The sequence below is a fragment of the Furipterus horrens genome, unplaced genomic scaffold (assembly GCF_987537825.1).
Source record: "Furipterus horrens unplaced genomic scaffold, mFurHor1.1.pri manual_scaffold_4, whole genome shotgun sequence".
NCBI lineage: Eukaryota > Metazoa > Chordata > Mammalia > Chiroptera > Furipteridae > Furipterus > Furipterus horrens.
Window position 1 is genome coordinate 94178759 of NW_028327174.1, and position 18391 is coordinate 94197149.

The window sequence follows — 18391 nt, forward strand, 5'->3', positions numbered from 1 at the left end:
ATATGCAGGCTATAAAGCTGAAGGTCATAGACACAGACATAACAGTTTCGTGATAACCAGAGGGAAGAGGTTAGGGACTAGTAAAGAGTAAAGGGAGCCAAATATAAGGTGACAGAAGATGATTTGACTTTGGGTGATGGTGATACAATGCAATATAAAGATTATATATCATAGAAATATACACTTGAAACCTGTATAATCCTATTAACCAATGTCACCCCAACAAATTCGTTAAAATATAAAATATGTTTATGCTTTGCAGTGTGTGCAGTTTTTAAATGAAGGAAAATAAAATATCTAGCCCTGGCCAGGTGGCTCAGTTGTGGTTCGATTTCTGGTCAGGGCACATACCTAGGTTGTGGTTTTGATCCCTTGCCAGGATGCATATATGGGGCAACCAATCAATGTTTCTCTTTCACATTGATCTCTCTCCCCTCCCCGCAAATCAATAAAAACATATCCTCAGGTGAGGATTTGAAAAAAAGAAAGAAAGAAAGAAAATATCTTGGGTACCATAAAGTAGAAATATAACAACAACAAACCAGCTGCTGTTTTTCATTATCAAAATGCTGAATGACTTTCAAAAATAACAAGGGATCTCTGTTTATGTGGATATTGACCTTGCAATGTTTTAGGTATATTACAGCATCATTTTCACTAACAATTGGCCTTATTTAAAAAATACATACATTGTACAGTGAAAAAGAACACTGAGGAAGACAGTAAGAATACCAGAGGCCAGTTGGTAAATCTCCATTTCTTTCTGACATTCTAGTTGGGGCAACTAAAGGATAAAAATGAAAAGGTTTTCCAGGTTTTTACATTATATTATATTTATTTCCTCACCTAGAATATTCTCTTTGAAGCTTTTTCAGAGGGATTTTTTTTCTGCCAGCCCCTTTTGCTTGTTTAATTCTTATAATTTTTTAGTACTTTAGCGTTACCTCTTATTAAAAGTTCCAAATCCCCAGACTTGCTGTAGTTTTTCTTCTTTTTTTAAGTATGTTATGACATGTTTACTACTTGATAGTATTTAGTCCACTCCACTGATTATCTGTTATCTCTTCTGCCTCCTCCCCTGTGACAACCTGTATAAAAACTCCTAAATACCCAACACATATATGATTAAAAGAATGGGGTTAAATTCATTTCCTGAAATGTCACAAAAATATGCATTAAAAAGATACCCTTTAAATAAATATATAGCAAACTAAACAATTAAAAAGTAGACATCAACCAGTTACACTGAAGAATTTATGACAATTAAAAGGCTTTTTGTTCAAACCAACCACAAAACTAACAACCATACAAATCAGCAAGCTGCTGAAGAAGTGGATACTATTGTTTTAACCAAGATAACCCCAGGCACCTCCCAGAAGCCATTAGCTGGAGTCTATTATATTGGGTTCTAAATGGTAACTAACTGGGCTAATCCTCTGCCTTCCATAGATAACCTGCTCTACATGTGGTTTGCTCACAGGTTAAGAATAGCTAGTGATACTACTTCTCTAAGCAAAATAAAGAATTTGTGTATGAAGTCTAGAGAGTATAACGATAACAATGAAAAAAAAGGCAAGATGCTATTTTGGGTTACTAGCCCATCCCACATGAGGTATACAGCTCACATTCTACCCTCTTGTCATAACCAGGGTGTTGCAAATTTCAGAGCATTTTCTACTAGAAAAACAGTGACCTCTAAAAGAAAACCCCTTAGTTTCTAATGATGATAATTCATTGTTACTAATCACTATCTCATATGTAAACAGGATAGAAATAGTCACCAGATATGTAAGAAAAAGAAAAACAGAGATGACAGGTCAAACAAAACAACTTTCAAGAAAATAGAAAAACATTAGATCTAGTTTATATTGTCAGAAATTCAAGAATAATTCACATCCATAAACAAAGAACAGTCTTTTTGAAATGAAGTTATTCTTGTTTTTTCACCTGTGTTATATTCACTATATCTTTGCCCATTTTTTGGTGCCTATAATAGTGTCTAGCAAAGCACATACTAAGTTTTACTACACATGTGTGCTCTTAAATTTAAAGTAGTTAAAAGAATTAAGAAATATCACACTAACTTTTTTATTTGATAAAAGGTGGTGACATCTAAGCACTTAACAAAGTAATCTATTCAGTAAATATTTATTAAGCATCAGTTGTATGTCAAATACTTTTCCAGGTTCTGAGAATGCATCAGTACAGAATAAATAAATAAATAAATAAATAAATAAATAAATAAATTCCTTCATGAAACCACATTCTAGTGATAGAAAACTGAAATTTCTATATGATGATAAGTTCAAATGAGAAAAATATGATAGATAATGAGAAGGAAGAAAGATGGTGTATTTTCAATTGTGTTCTTGGAAAAGGCTTTTCTGATAAAATCATATTAAACACTGATATGAAGTCAGAGAGTTTGTGAATCATGAGTAAAGAGGTTGCCAGGCACAAAGAACAGTGAATGTAGACCTTGTGACAAAAATCATGTTTCCTGGCATGTTCAAAGACTAAGGAGCTGATGAGGGCAATATGGAATGAAGGTAAGAGCTGAGTCAGTGAGGCCACCTGGGAAGGATTACATATGACCTCCTGGCTGCTGCCTTTGAGAATCCATTGGAGAGATGCAAGAGTGGAAGCAGGGGGAGCAGTCAGAAGGTTATTGAAATAATCGTCATAAAATATGGATATATTCTGAAAGTAGAGCTGACACAATGAGACGAGAGTGGGAAAGAAAGCAGGTAGAAATTCATGTTATTTGCCTGTCATTTCCTGAGGTACATTTGTAACTACATACTTAATATTTTGACTGCAATGGGTGAAAGGAGGGGTGAGAAAGAAGAAACAAGGAAATAACAATATTTATTGATGATGCACTTTGTACTAACAAACTTCTAAGTGCTTTTTATGCATCATTGCATTATAGAGTCACAATAATTCTCTGAAATATTATTAACAACCACAGTATCAAATAAACAAACTTAACCTTAGAGATTATATATTCAAGTCCTAAGACAGTATGCCTAGTAATTGGAGGTAGATGATGAGATCAGGCCACCTGACTTCAGGTCCCAGACCCTGAAACAAAATATCATTGGATCACCTATGTTATCACAAAATGTTACTTACCAGGCACTTTACAAAGACAATGCTGTTTAATCATTACTGAAAGTGCAAATGAAGAAACCAATGCTTAGTGAGGGTATTAAACATCAAAAATCAGAGAGGCTTCAAACATTAATTACTGTATTTCTGGTTTAAAACAATATGTGAAATATTAATTGAGCTGCTACAAGGAATAAAGGGAGACATTATATTCAGAAATTTCAGCAAATACTGGCTTTTTTAAATTTTAGAAGTTCTTATAATCATTAATAGTTTCATTAATATTATTTTTAATCTAAAAAGAATTCTAGTGTGAAATTTTTTCAGGACTTATTTTACAAGGCTCTTATTTTTGGAAATTGTGGTATAAAGTATATTCTATCACACTGTGAGAATAATGACTATTTCCAGCAACCAGATAAACCAAATTTCTAGGGAATTTTTTCTCTTGAAAGAGAATTCGTAGAATTATGAATGGCTGCACAGGGATTCTGTAGAAGAATTTGAATCACCTAATTCTCCTTGGAAACAAATAGAAAGTACTCTAAGTTGACAAACAGTGGAGATGGAAAAGAAACCAGCTGTAATTTCCACCATTGGTAACCTGTATACAACATGATCAAATGCACATTACTTCCTATGTGAGATAAAATGCAGGTGTGTTCACTGAGTAATGTCTGGTTATTCAACAAGCAAATCACTAACTACAAATATATATTCATTATTTGCATGGACTCAAATATTCCTTGGGAACTCTCTCAGGCTCTAAAAGATGAGTCAATTGATAAAAATGAAGTCAGTGATATATTTAACAAACTGCCACTTAGATCATTTTGATTCTATGCCACTTAGATCATTTTGATTCTATAAGTCACAACAGATGAATACATACATATATATATGTATATATATATGTGTGTGCATATATATATATAAATATATATTTTTTGTTTCTTTGTATTGATGTTTCTGAGATAGGAAGAAATCCACAGGCTGACAAATGGATTGTTCAGTTGCTAAAAACTGTGCTAATTAATATTGAAGACTAACTGATGATGGTAAAAACTACCACAACATGCATCAGGCTTTGCTACTTACTTGCTGCATGACATTAGATGTATCTAATAAGTATACTGCTTAACTTCTAGGTCTGTTATGAAGGTGATTAATAATGATGATGATGGTGGTGGTGGTAGTAGTGCTGGTGGAGGAGTAGGAGGAAGAAGAAAAATGAAGAAAGAATAAGAGCAGGAAGAAGAGAAACAGTAACACTACTGCTTAGAATAGTCCATGATATATTGCAAGTGATATGAGTCCTAGTTAAATTAAAAATTTATAATAAATTAATATATCACAATAATACTATACTATATTTAGAAAAAATGTAAATATTTAAAGTAATTGTCTTGCAAATATTCTCTTTTAAATCTAGAAACACCTAAAAGGTGAAACAAACATTAACATACTATCAATGTTTCACAAATGACAAAAAAAAATAATGTATCAAATAACTCTAGATAGCAATTTACTTCTCACAGCAGAAGTGAATGCTGTGAGAGAAGTGGTTTACTTTGGATGACAGCTTTGCTTGAAACTTTCCCCTACATACTGCCATTAATTCTGATTTTTCAATTGTTGTTCCAGAATTTACAAAAATCTTTGCATTTGGAATATCTATGTAACTATTTATCTGAATTAGATATTCTTTGTGGTATTAGCTGTTATTAGGTTGGTATATTAATTTAGAAAATATACATTGTACATTTCTATTTAAAATAGAATTCAGTGTTAGGATACAGGAATGATAAAATTGCTCATTACTTAATGTGTTGCTTATACCTTGAACCTAACAGAAAGGCAGAAACATGAAAGGTGAATCATATTAGCCTACTTTTGAATCTTATGGCACGCAATTTGACTATGAAACTAGCAGTTCCCTGACATTGGAATATTAATGTCACTTCTAAACAGTGAATAGTATGGAGTCCCTTTCAGGTCTGAGCTAGAAGTGCAGTCAGCAATTCTGTCACACACGAGTCCTGGTACCTGGCAGCAGGATGAATGTATGGAAACAGAACCTAACTCTGCTTCTCACATGCTTTTGGTTCTTTCTATTTTGAAGCAAGGGGATACATTTCTGTGTTTAGAAACTCACCAAATTAAAAAATAAACTAGTGGTACAAATAAATTGGTTTTAATTCATATATATCTTTATTTATTTTTAAGTCTGATAATATAATTTAAGATACCAAAATAAATATTACAGAATAGCTCAGAAACTGAAATTACATGAAAATTTGTTTGAAAAATACTGTACCTGTTGGGTATTTTTAGTACACAGTATTTGAAAATGCTTTTGGAATTTTCTGAGATTTGATAAATGTCATTCTCTCTAGGTGATTGAGAGATACACAGACACACACACAATCGATGGTTTGACTGATACCCATTAATGGTGATGGTTTCCACTTTTTCCATGTGTTTTTTAAACTTTATAAGCTGAACGTGACTAAGATATACCTAATTCTTTAAGGCACAGCAGTTTATAACTGTATTTTTGAAATTTAGTTATTTTTAGGGAGAGGTGAAGGAAGGGAGAAAGAGAGGGAGAGGAACATCAATGTGGGGAATTGGTTGCCTTCAGTACACACCCCAACCAGGGGCTGAACCTGCTACACCCATGCCCTAACCAGGAATCAAACTGGCCAGCTTCTGAGCTACATTAGCTAGGGCTAACTGTATTTTTATCTAAACCTCTAAGCATTACTTTTTAATATGGAATCCTAGGAGTCTTACAGTAGTAGTTTTCAAACTGTCAATTGAATCCACCTTATTGGTTGTGATGAAGTAGAGGGTCATGAGATCAAGTTAAAGGAATAGGCAAAAAAAAAATTTTAAATAAAATATTATAGGATCAAACAAAATAACAAAACTCAGAGAATATATAAGTAGAAGTGTTATCTCATGAACATTTCTGTTATTGACATATATAGTACACAGAATTGTCAAACCATATTTACAGTATGTAGAGTTATTAAAACTTTAATAGTTACCATGTTAAAATGTATGGTTCTACTTCAAAGGTTTCATGTGTCCTAAAAATAATTTTCAAAATTCTCTGTTTATGCACATTTTGATGTGGTAAAACTGTTATGGCTTTTATATGATGCTTATAAAAATATTTTTTAAAAGTTTGAGATATATCAATTCTACTGCAATTATATTTTTAGTTTGGAATAATATAATTTAAAATATAAAAATACTAAATATAATACTTTATATGTCTCTGTTTTAAAAGTAGATGTACCATAAAATTGCTTATATATCCCTAATTTTAATTTAGGTTCTAATCAGGTTACATACAAAATTCATGTTTAGGTTAAGGATCATTTTCTAGAGGGGCCCAACCTAATCATATGAGATCTTAAAATAAGCTTTTTTGACTGAGGTCAAGGTAGGAAGGAAATATGACTTCAGAAGAATGGTCAGAGGCATGCAACATGCTGGTTTTGAAGATTGAGAAAGGGAGCCCAGAGCCTAGAAATGTAGCTGCTCACTGGAAGCAGGAACAGGCATTAAAGTGAATTATCCACTAGAGCCTCCTGGAAGGAGCACAGCCTTGCTGACACATTGATCTTAGCCAATGAAATCTGTGTTGAACTTCTCACCTACAGAACTTTAAATAAATTTGCAGTGTTTTAAACCACAAATTTTGTGTATTTTTTCCAGCAGCAATGGAAATATAACATCTTTAAAATATCACTCACTATAGCATTTTGAGATACCAGAGAGAGGAATTAAAGGCTTAGTATGAGAATAGAAAAGGTAGTGATAAATAAGAGATTGGAGTCAATATGCTTTTTAAATTTTTTTGAGATTATATTATATCCTCTATAAATTTGGAGTAGAAAAAGCATCCAGATCTATGAAAATTTTAGTTAATGTGTATGTGTAGATAATCATAAATGCAAAACCTTAACTATATGTTACAAAATGCTCATTGTCACTTCTGACCTAAAATGCCATCAAAACTTGGGATAATTTTTATTTTATATTTGTCTTTTTATATGGGACATTAATGTGTTTATCTTTTACTTTTCATGGTAACAGGTACTTTATTGACTTATTATAAAGTGCTTCATCTTTTTTGGTATTATTTTCTTTTCACTAAATTCAAAAGAAATGGTGGTGGGTGGAGGTGGAAGAGGTTATAAGGCGGATAAATGGTAATGGAAAAACATACAATAAAAATAATACGTAATGACAACAAAAAAGAAATTGCTTCTAATTTGACTGAAACACTTATATTGTGAAAATATTGACAGACCAGCTCTCCAGAAAGAACAATGTCATACTTTGCTTTTTTCTTTTTTGGGAAAATACTTATGAAGAGTGAAGATTTACTGTTGCAAAATTAGTTGCTCTGACATAACTGAACAGACAGAATGAACGATAAGTTTATAACAGTTTAAAAAGTTATGTATAATCCAGGTTGCTATAAATGCTTTGTGTAGACACTAAGCTTGTAAGAGTTTTAATGAATCATGTAATTAGAAATGCAGAATAAACAGTATGTCTATGTTTGTAGAAAGGTAAGTAAATGCACTGTTTTTAGGAGAATATTCCAGTCTTTAAGGTGAAGTAAAATTTCTTTTAATTTCTTTCATGATTGATTGGTGCCTCATAGGCCATACTCAGTTATGTTTTTTTCTGTGATATATATGTTGACAGTCCTTGTTTTTCTTTCCTAGTCTTTTACTATAAGATATTAATTAATTTTTTTCACATATAAAGAATATGCAGGGATTCACTTTACTAAACAGGTACATACACAGTTTTTTGAGTGATAATTTGGTTAGCTATAAAATTTTGGAGACAAATACATTTTCTCAAAATTTTGAAGAAAATTTAACATTATTTTCTATCTTCATATGTTAATGATTGGAAGTCATGCCACTGACTTGTATTTACTTATAAGTAACCCATTTCATCTTCCTAGAAGTAATATCATTATCAATAGAGTTCTGAAAGACACAAGTGCATTTTTTCATTCCTTCTGTTTACAACAAATTAGATTTGTTCATTTTGAAAGCATAAACTTGCTAAGATGTTTTAGATTGTTGATAACTGTCTCATTCTCTTCTTATAGACCTATTAAATAGATTAATGATCCATATCTCTTAATTTTTTTCATTGTTTTCTTGTATTGGATTTTAGGACTTTTTTTCTAATGAAATTTCTGATTACTAATTAGGTTACAGCTTCATTCATCCTATTATTTAAGTATTCTATTAAAGTTTTGTTTTGTAACTATCTTTAATTGTCAATAAATCTTTGTAGTGCTTTACATCTTATTTCATAGAGATAATGGCTATTCACATCTTTCTGAGACAATTAACTAGAGTTTTTAAAATTATTTTGTGTCTCCTGAGTCAGTTTTTCAGTTTATACATCTGGCCCCTTTTTCAAATAGGTGATTTTTTTCTCAGGTGATCAGGTTTTTTTCTCTTTGTGTTTATCTGGAAAGTCTATCTATGCTCTCTTATTCCTCAGATGCCAATACCTGCACATGGAACCTTCCTGTGAGTAGAACTGAGTTTTGTTTTAGACAGAAAATGTGCATGAAAGAGTAAAGTAGGCACAGCTTTTAAGACTAGGATTTTTAAAAGGTAAAACTTGGGATGTCATGAAAATTTCTCTTCTTTCTGACTTGTATTCCAGCTTGTGTTGTATGTTTTGCTTTGGTGCTTTTAGTTTGCTTTCAATCTAATCTCATCTGCACTCTATATTCCAGAAATTCTTTAATATTCTGCTTCATTAGTGGTACCTATTCACATTATGGAGACATTCTATCATAGAAGTTTAGTATGCTATTATTTAATCTTCCCAGAAACTCCCCATGGAATTTTTTTAAAAATATATTTTATTTAGTAATGAAACTGAGGGCCAGATAAATCTATATGGTTCACAGTTTTTTAATTGATTGAACTGTGATTTGACCTCAGATTCTCTATATGCATAATGAGATCTCTCATCTGTAACCAGAGATAATCTTGCATTCCATTCTATTCTGGTAAATTCCAATGAGTTGAACAAAATATATTTTAAATGCCTACAATGTGACAGTACTTTGCAAGCACTGAAAATGCAGAGATGACTAAGAGAAAAAAAACTTAGCTTTAATTGATTATAGTTTTGCATGTGGAATTTAGTAAAATGGAAAGTAAGAGAAAGCAAAGGTGAAACTTACTAAACAATTTTGTCTAAACTTGTTATAATATAGACCAATTGAAAAACAAATGTAAATTAATGAACATTCACAGTGAATGCTCTATATGTTAAAGAAAATAATAAACAGGCTTTTATGTCTTAAAATAATTTATAAAATATTGAATACTTAAAGTAAAATGTGAATAATAAAAACAAACAAATAAATAAATAAATATATATATGTATATATATATATATATATATATATACACACACACACATATATACATAAAAACTTTAATTTATCTCCTTCTTTTTGGAGTCAATTTCCAAAGTGGAGCCAAGTAGAATAATAATGAGTTATTCATAAATAAAATTCATAAAAATATTACCTAGGAAAAGCAATGCTATTGCCTAATGTCTAATTTATACTTTGTTATATCAATTTGAGTAAATAATATTTTCAAATCTCCATGATATATGTAAGATCTTAGAGGACACCTATCTGCCAGTACTTACTTATAGCACAGATGAAATCAAAGGAAAAGTTGTCCCAAGACACATAAATACAGAGGCATGGCCAAGCCTATTCCATAGATCGCTTCTCCTAATCCCTTGTGTTAATGGAAGGGGAAGATGGGAGGTCTTTAGTCATTAAATTCCTCATATTTTCATATTTTCCTGGAGAGACCCTTTTCTTCTGATGCTATGGAAATGCAATATCCCAATTTATTATTCTGATTCTTTCCAAATACAACTTAGGATAAGATGACTCAGACAAGAATGCAACAAATGGAAACTGAAGAGATTTTTCTTACATGTAATCAAATTTGTTTCATTAAGGTCCATACCCAAGGATATCTAGTAAAATTAATGAGGTTATTTTGGTTGTTGACATTTACATGAGTCCCCCCATCTTCCAGGAGGCCGGCACCTGAAAATAAAGCACTTTCCTTTTTTATATGAGCTTTCTTAGCACAGGCAGCCAGACCAGCGTTCAGTTACAATGGTGCCCGGAGCAGATTCTCTGGTAGCAGGCCTGGGGCTGGTGCCAGTACTGCACCAACCACAGCATCTGTGTGGACTGAATATATTAAAATAGAAAGAAATTTAAAAGATATTTACTTAATTCCATCAAGCATAGAGTCTGTATGAAAATTGCAAGTATAGAGTAACTACTGTCTGTGTCCTATTCCATAGGAGTTACACTATTTTTTGTTTGATTTTAAAAATGGATTTGTTAAAATTACAGAGGCTGGGTTTAGTATGTCAAATATTTGCTATATCTAAAAAAGGAAAATAATTAAGTTGGTAGAACTAAGTACGCTATGTATATTCCATTCAAAACTTTAGAATATACTTAAATTGATAGAATAAAATTAAGGTTATAAATATAGAAAAAATACAACTGATGTTTTCCCCTACCATCAGAATTTACACAGGAAATAGACTTCTATTGCCTATTATATAGTCTTATTTTCTCTCATTCCACTATAGTTCCAAATTAAGCTAGGTGCTTGAGGAAAGTGCAACACCATTACTGACCGAAATAGCATTTTTCGTAGACTCTAATGCTAATTAAGAGAAAGAACAATATTAAGAGATGAGGACCTGAGGGAGGAAAAAAAATTGTGCTTTCTGCAATGTATGTGCCTTTTACCTACTGCAGATTCAAATTACACTTTTGGAGAAAATCGGTACATTAGGCAAACACCATAGACATAATTGTTGCAGGCAGAATTTACCAAAGGATGCTGAGTAGTAAGTAAAAACTTGAGAAAAAAATGAGATATTATCATAGTTTCCAAGTATCTACCATAAGATATATATTAAAAAGTGGAAGAATAGTAACCCAGCAAACATCATTTGAACCAAGTGATAAAAGTTGACATCACCAGTAAAAACACATATTAGCATTATTTTTGATAAGATGTATTAAGAAGGATACCTTGTTACATAAATACATTGTGGTATTTGTGTCAACACTCATAACCTCAGCCCAATTATGAGAAACCATCAGATAATCCCAAATTAAAGAGCATCCTTCAAAATAATTAATCAGTAATATTATTCACAAGTGTCAAGATCATAAAAATAAGAAAAGACTAAGAAACTGTTGCGTATTGGAAGAAACCAAAGGGGAAAAAAAACAAAAAATGTTGGATCCGAGATTGAATCTCAGAATGAAGAGGACATTAGTGGAAAAACTGGGAAAATCTGAATGTGATCTGTAGTTTAATAGTATTGTATCAATGTTAATTTCCCAATATTGAGCACTTTACTATGGCATCTCAGATGTTAACTTTAACAGAAGCTGATGAGAGATATATGGAAGCCTCTGTACAATTTTTGCATCTTATAAGTCTAATATTATTTCAAAATTAAAAGTAAAAAAAGAAGTCATTTCAGGCAACCCACTTTCTTCATCTAACCTCTATAATTTTACTGATGGAAAAGACTAGGTTTAGGGGCTTTTGTTTAGTTCTATCATGAAATATAAATTTAGGAAGAAAATGAGGTCCACATAGGGAGTAGGTGAGGGAAACCTGAGGCAGTTTGAAGGCTTTTGCATTCAGGGATATGTCTACTTACCACTGTTCAGCAGAAATGGAAGCTGGTGTTCTGGAAAAATTACATGGAGCTCTTAGTTATGGAGGTTGCAATAGTTAGAGCATGGAGAAGGGGTGAATAAAGAAAGTGAGTTTCAGAGGCAGACCATTCACTTGTCAAGTTCTAAAACTTCTGATAACTGTGTCACCAACTTAACCATAATCTTCTCCTTCTCCCCTTCCTCGTTCTTCTCTTTTCTCACCTCCCCTTCTTTAGTAGAGTTGACAATACTGATTTTGCAAGTTTCCCAGATATTACTGAAACAATGTAAATGTATAAACAACAGCTCTTAACTCCATGTCTATTTAAGCCATAGCATAGTATCACATGAGGAGGCTCACTCTGACAAGCCTGGTGAAGTTTAAAAGAAGAGAAAAATCACATTTTCATCTACCAACAGGTATGAGTATAATTTCTTAAGTTTTACGGTTATATATTCTAACAACTTTTATTTTAGTGTATCCTTTTACTGTGCATTTTTGTCACATTACTATATATGGATTTTATCATGTTGCTACAGTATATTTAAAATAAGAATGATCTTGCCACTATTGAGCATTTAAATGGGTTTTTTTACTATTATAAACCATGTACATTACATTTACTATCATTCCTTTACTTGGAGTATTCCTTTTTAAAGGGCTGTGCATTAGCATTTGTAGTTTTATAAATTTAATAGTTAAAAAGTGACCCTGTTCAGAATTTTAAAATTATTTTTACATCCCACTGTACAAATATTTGAACACATGAATTTTAAATCACTGAATTTCCTTAACAGCAATATTAGAAGTACTTACCATTTAGGGCCAGGCAAAAATCTAAATTGGCATGATCTTTCCACCTAATACAGGATTACTACAACCCTGGTGCAGTGAAGTATATAAACACCAATGTTTAGATATAAGACACATGGCAACTGCTATGCCCATGCTTCTTGTTCTTCTTACTAACAGTGGCGTGGTGCTGTGGGGAAAAGTAACTGCCAACGATTCTTACCATTGCTCCGTTAGCCCTCCTTAGTGCAGATTGCCACTAGTGAGAGTAGGCCAGAATACAGAGAAGGTGAGGGCTTTGAATAACATGGAGAAGCCCAGCACAGTTTTTCCCATTTTCCAGTGTTAGTATGATGAAATTTTCCATCAGTTCTTCAGATTTTGGGCAGATTTTGAGTATGAAAAATATAGTCTATGGGTATAATAAGAAGTAGCTATTTTAATTGTATAGAAAAATATAGAAAGAGGCAGGTGCTATGAACTCTCTATGAACTTTTCCTCAGCTAGGAAGGTAAAGGGACGCACAACTTCCAAGTTAGAATGCATGCTGTTAGTTTTGACAATCTTAGAAATGACAAAACCAAGTCTCTGTGCTCTTACTCTGTGTGTGTGTGTGTGTGTAAATTTAAATTTCACATTTCAAACATACTACAGTGGCATTACATGCATTCCCATTTCTATCTCCAGGACTGTGCCTTTTCTTAAATTAAAGCTCTGTATCCCTTAAACAATAAGTCCCCATTACCCTGAGGCCCCAGCCCCTGCAACCATACTTCTTTCTGTCTATGAATTTGACTGCTCTAGGTACCTAGAGGCATATAGTTTTTGTCCTTTTGTAACTGACTTATTGCAGTATAATGTCATCAAGCTTCATCATTGATGTAAAGTATCTCAGAATTTCCATCATTTTTAAGACTGGTAATATTACATTGTGTTTACATACCATCTTTTATTTCCATCCATATATAGACACTTGAGTCGCTTCCACCTTTTAGCTATTATGAATAATGCTGCTCTGAAACTTCATGTACAAATATCTGAGTCTCTGCATTCAATTTTTTGGATATATGTATACCCAGAAGTAGAACTACTAGATCATATAGTAATTCTTTTTAATTTTTTGAGGAACCCACCATATTGTGTTCTTTAGATACTATACTACTTAACATTCCCACTAATAGCATACAAGGATTCCAAATTCTCCATAAACTTACCACTAATTTTTTATATATTAACTATCCTAATGGCTGTGAGATAATATCTTAATAGTTTTTATTTTTAATTCCCTAATTGTTAGTGTTGTTAAGCATTTTTTATGTGGTTATTTGCCATTGTATATCTTTGGGAAAATGTCAATTCAAGTTATTTGCCCATTTTTAAATTGGGTTATTTATTGTTTTCTTCTCTATTCTAGTTTCAATAATGGCAGTTTTAAACTATGAATAAAAAGATGATGATGGGAAGGGGATAGAGAACGTTGGTCTCGATCCAATATATTAGGCGTATCTAGATATTTTCCATGTGTTGATACAGAAGATAATGTAAATCTGATACTATTCCATAAGGAATATTATACCATAATTACAGTAATGGGTTACAAGGACTCCACAGGTTGTGAGGAAATGACAACATCTGCAAGCCGCAACCCTCAATCAGAGAAGATATCTCTTCCCAAGAGATATAAAAGTAACTGCTTTACTTAAATAAGCCATCTGTCTGAATAAGCACTTTCACCAATTAATAGAAAAGGCATTTGAAGGGCTGAGAAATTTGCTAACTATTAAAACAGAACTGACACTGTGATGTGCCCAATTATAAAATGACGCCAATCCCAGACATTCATGTTAAATATGAAATAAGATCTACTTTTTTCTTTGCCGTTTTCTGAAACATTCCATGGAGCTATCTAAATTGGTAAAAAACAGATCTATACAAAAACTAGGTCTGTGGTGACTAATTTTACTTGCTTGACAGGAATGACACATATTATCCTTGATCACCAGAATCAAAGCAGGCACTATAAGCAAGTCACATGCTCCTATGATAAAATAAAACTGTATGTTGCAGACATAATGAACCCTATGCTGGCTCACACCAACAAGCCCACATCGGTGCCGGTGACTTCTACTTTGACAAATTTGCAAACCTTACTTACTCTTCAGGTTCCAGCTCAAACATCATCTCTGTACAGAATTAATTTATCACCCAGGAAAGCTGAAAATGCCATCTTAGCCTCCTCACTCTTTCTAATATGCATCAATAGTGCAGCATTTTTCTCACTGACTTGTTCACAATAAAATATTGACTCCCATATTAGAATTTGATTACATAAAGAAAAGACTGTATTCTACTCATGTTTGTAGTCCTAGTTTCAGGAAACAAAACTTTTTAAAAAAGACATGTTTTAATGAATAAAATTTTTTTGGAAATTCTATTTACAAAATGAGAGTTTGCTTAAAATTTGATTTATTGATTATTGTAAGGCTTTAATTTCTTTTGGCTTATAACGAAAAGGTAAGGAAAAATTATTCTCATCTTTAAATCATACAGCAAAAAATAAACTTCAATTAAAAAAAAAGCAAAAAACTTTTGAGTAGAGGTCTTGCAGCCAAGATGGAGGTGTAAACACACGCGCTGCTTCTCCTCAAAACTAAGAAGAAATTTACAACCACTTCAAAACTAAAAACAAAACAAAATAGAAAATCCAAAAAATCAGAACTACAGGGAAGTTCAGCAAGAAATAAAGAAGAAATAATCAACCAGAAAGGTAAGAGGGGCAGAGCCGGGACAGAGAGAAAGAGGAGAGGAGAGGAGAGGAGCAGCGGCTGCGGGGGCGGTTCTGCTCAGCAGCTCCGCTAGAGGGGACGCAGCTCTCGGGGGAGCGGAGGGCAGTTGCGGCTAGCAGCAGCCCTGACAAAAAACACAGTCATACTGATTAAAACCGAGAAATGGTTGAAGCCCCAAACTAGACCACACAGCTTGTAGTTCCAGAGACTGTGAAAATAGAGCCGCATTTCTTCTGACTGTGAAAGCAAGTGAGGATGGGGGCGCAGGAAGAAGCTGCCAGCCTCAAAAAGGAGGCAGCTTGGTCAGTACAGAAAGTGCCCGGAAAAGCGGCGGCAACCGGCACTTTTCTCTCTCAGACCCCTTCCCCACATACAGCGCCAAAACACAGTGAACTGGTCGCCAGCACTAACAAATATCTAAAGCTTTGTCCCCTATAATGTAAGAGCTTTGACAGTTTTTGCGCAAACCACAGAGGCAAACACAGAAAGATGAGGAGACAGAGAAGTACGACTCAGAAGCGGGGGCAGATCAAGGTCCCGGTGGCACAACTAAGCAATGAGCAGAGAGCACGCCTAGTGGATGAGGAGATAGACAACTTAACAGAAGCACAGTGTAAGGCATCGGTGATTAGGATGCTCACAGCTCTGACAACAAAGATTAAACAGGACGGGGGAAAAAATGAAGGCTATCCTGGCTGAAATGACGGAATATCCATATGAAACAAGTGGTGAAGGAAAGGAAACCAGGGTTCAGATCAACAAATTGGAACATTGTGAAGAAACAGTCAACTAGTACAGGAGGAAATGAGAATTTTAAAAAATGAGGAGAGGTTTAGAAACTTCTGGGATAGCTATAAACGTACCAACATCTGAATCATAGGGTTGCCAGAAGGTGAAGAAGAACTAGAAATTAAAAAATTATGTGAAAAAATAATGAAGAAAAACTTCCTTAATTTGGGGAAGGAAATGGACATACGGGTTCAGGAAGTACAGAGAGTTCCAAACAAACTAGACTCAGGGAGGACCACACGCAGACACATCATAATTAAAATGCCGAAGGCTAAGGATAAAAAGAGAATTTTAAAAGCAGCAAGAGAAAAGAGGAGAATTACTTACAAAGGGGTATCTATAAGACTATCAGCTGATTTCTCAAAAGAAACTTTGCAGGCAAGAAGGGACTGGCAGGAAATATTCAAAGTGATGAAAAGCAAGGCCATACAACCAAGATTACTCTATTCAACAAAGCTATCATTAAGAAAGGAAGGGCAGATAATGTACTTCCCAGACAGAGTAAAGCTGAAGGAGTTCCTCATCACCAAGTCATTATTATGTGAAATGTTAAAGGGATTTATTTAAGGAAAAGGATATCAAAACTATGAACATTAAAATGAAAACAGTATCACAGCTATCAACAACAGAAACTAGGGAATGGAACAAAGGTAAATGAAGGCAGACAACTAGAGTGGGAACAGAATCATAAGTATGGGGAGCATGTGGGGGGAGGGCCGCTGGCAGGGGGAAGGGGGAGAGGGAGGGAAATGGTGCAGGAATTAAGAAGCCTGGTATGAGGGTGGGGAATGGACAGGGGGATGTTTAGAAGAGCTTTATGCACAACCCATGGACATAAACTAAGGGTGGGGGACTGCTGGTGGGAGAGGGGTTGCTGGGTGGAAGGGAGTAAAGGAAAATAAATTGGGACAACTGTAACAACATAATCAATAAAATATACAAAAACATAACTTTCTAGATACAAAGATGTGAGATTGCAAATCTGATTTTTTGGATTCAGGGTTGGTGTTTATTAAATAGGATTACTGGAATCCATAATTTAACTTTGAACCTGAAAATCTGTGGGACTCAGAAGTGTTGTTTTCCTTCCCATCCCCATATTTTCGTATCTAATAGTGGTATTAAAAAAATGCTTCCCTAGCAATCACAATCTAATTTCTTCGTGAGTTTCATGAACTCTTTTCAATCATACAAAATGGAAAACCCGATAGTCCTTTGCCACGAAATGTTTGCCGTGCTGCCACAGGCGCATGCTATTTCTCGTTCTGCTACACTCAGACTTCCTGGAACACACACAGGATGGCATGACACGCTATAAGGAAAGCTTCCACATCACCACAAAGGTAACGGTGTCAGCAGAACCTGCACACCTTTCCTTCCAAAACAAAGGAACCAGTTCCTTATATGGTGATCTCTTTGAACCAAGTCTGGCTTGATTTACAAAGGGTGGCTCAGTGAAACACAGATGTGATTTTGTTCGATCTCTCTCTCTCTCTCTCTCTCTCTCTCTCTCTCTGTCTCTCTCTCTCTCTCTATATATATATATAGTATTTATACATATGTATCTACCCATATATTATTGTACTTTGACATCTACCTTTGTCAAAAGAGTGAAGTGGGGCTTTATTTTTTATGTATTATCCCAAGCATTTATCCATCTGTTTTTTTTATATATCCTTGCAGTATTTTTCCCATAATAATTCTCTAATCAGTGAGCCTTTTGCTCATGACAGCTCTTAATGATGCCACTTATTGAAAGAAGTGCTTGGGATGAAATTCATGTCCACTTTCTTTTTCCAAGTAATGCAGTACTTCTGCATTCTCTTCCTTGCCCAGCACCCTTAGTGCTGTATTCTAACCCAGATGATGGACTGTTTCCTGTCTGTAATCACTATCACCATGTCTTTTGGTCTAGGTTCTTCATTGTTAACTTACACTGTCTCACTGTCCTGCCTCTTAATTTAAATGCTTGTCTCCTTGTCTCTCAGTCTAATAGCTCATTCTTTCTTCTCCCCTATTACCCAGCACTGTTTCTCCATCATATCACTAAGATGACATATTTTACTTCAGATCATAGCTCATTTAGTCTTTCCTCCTGCTGGTATGCTAATA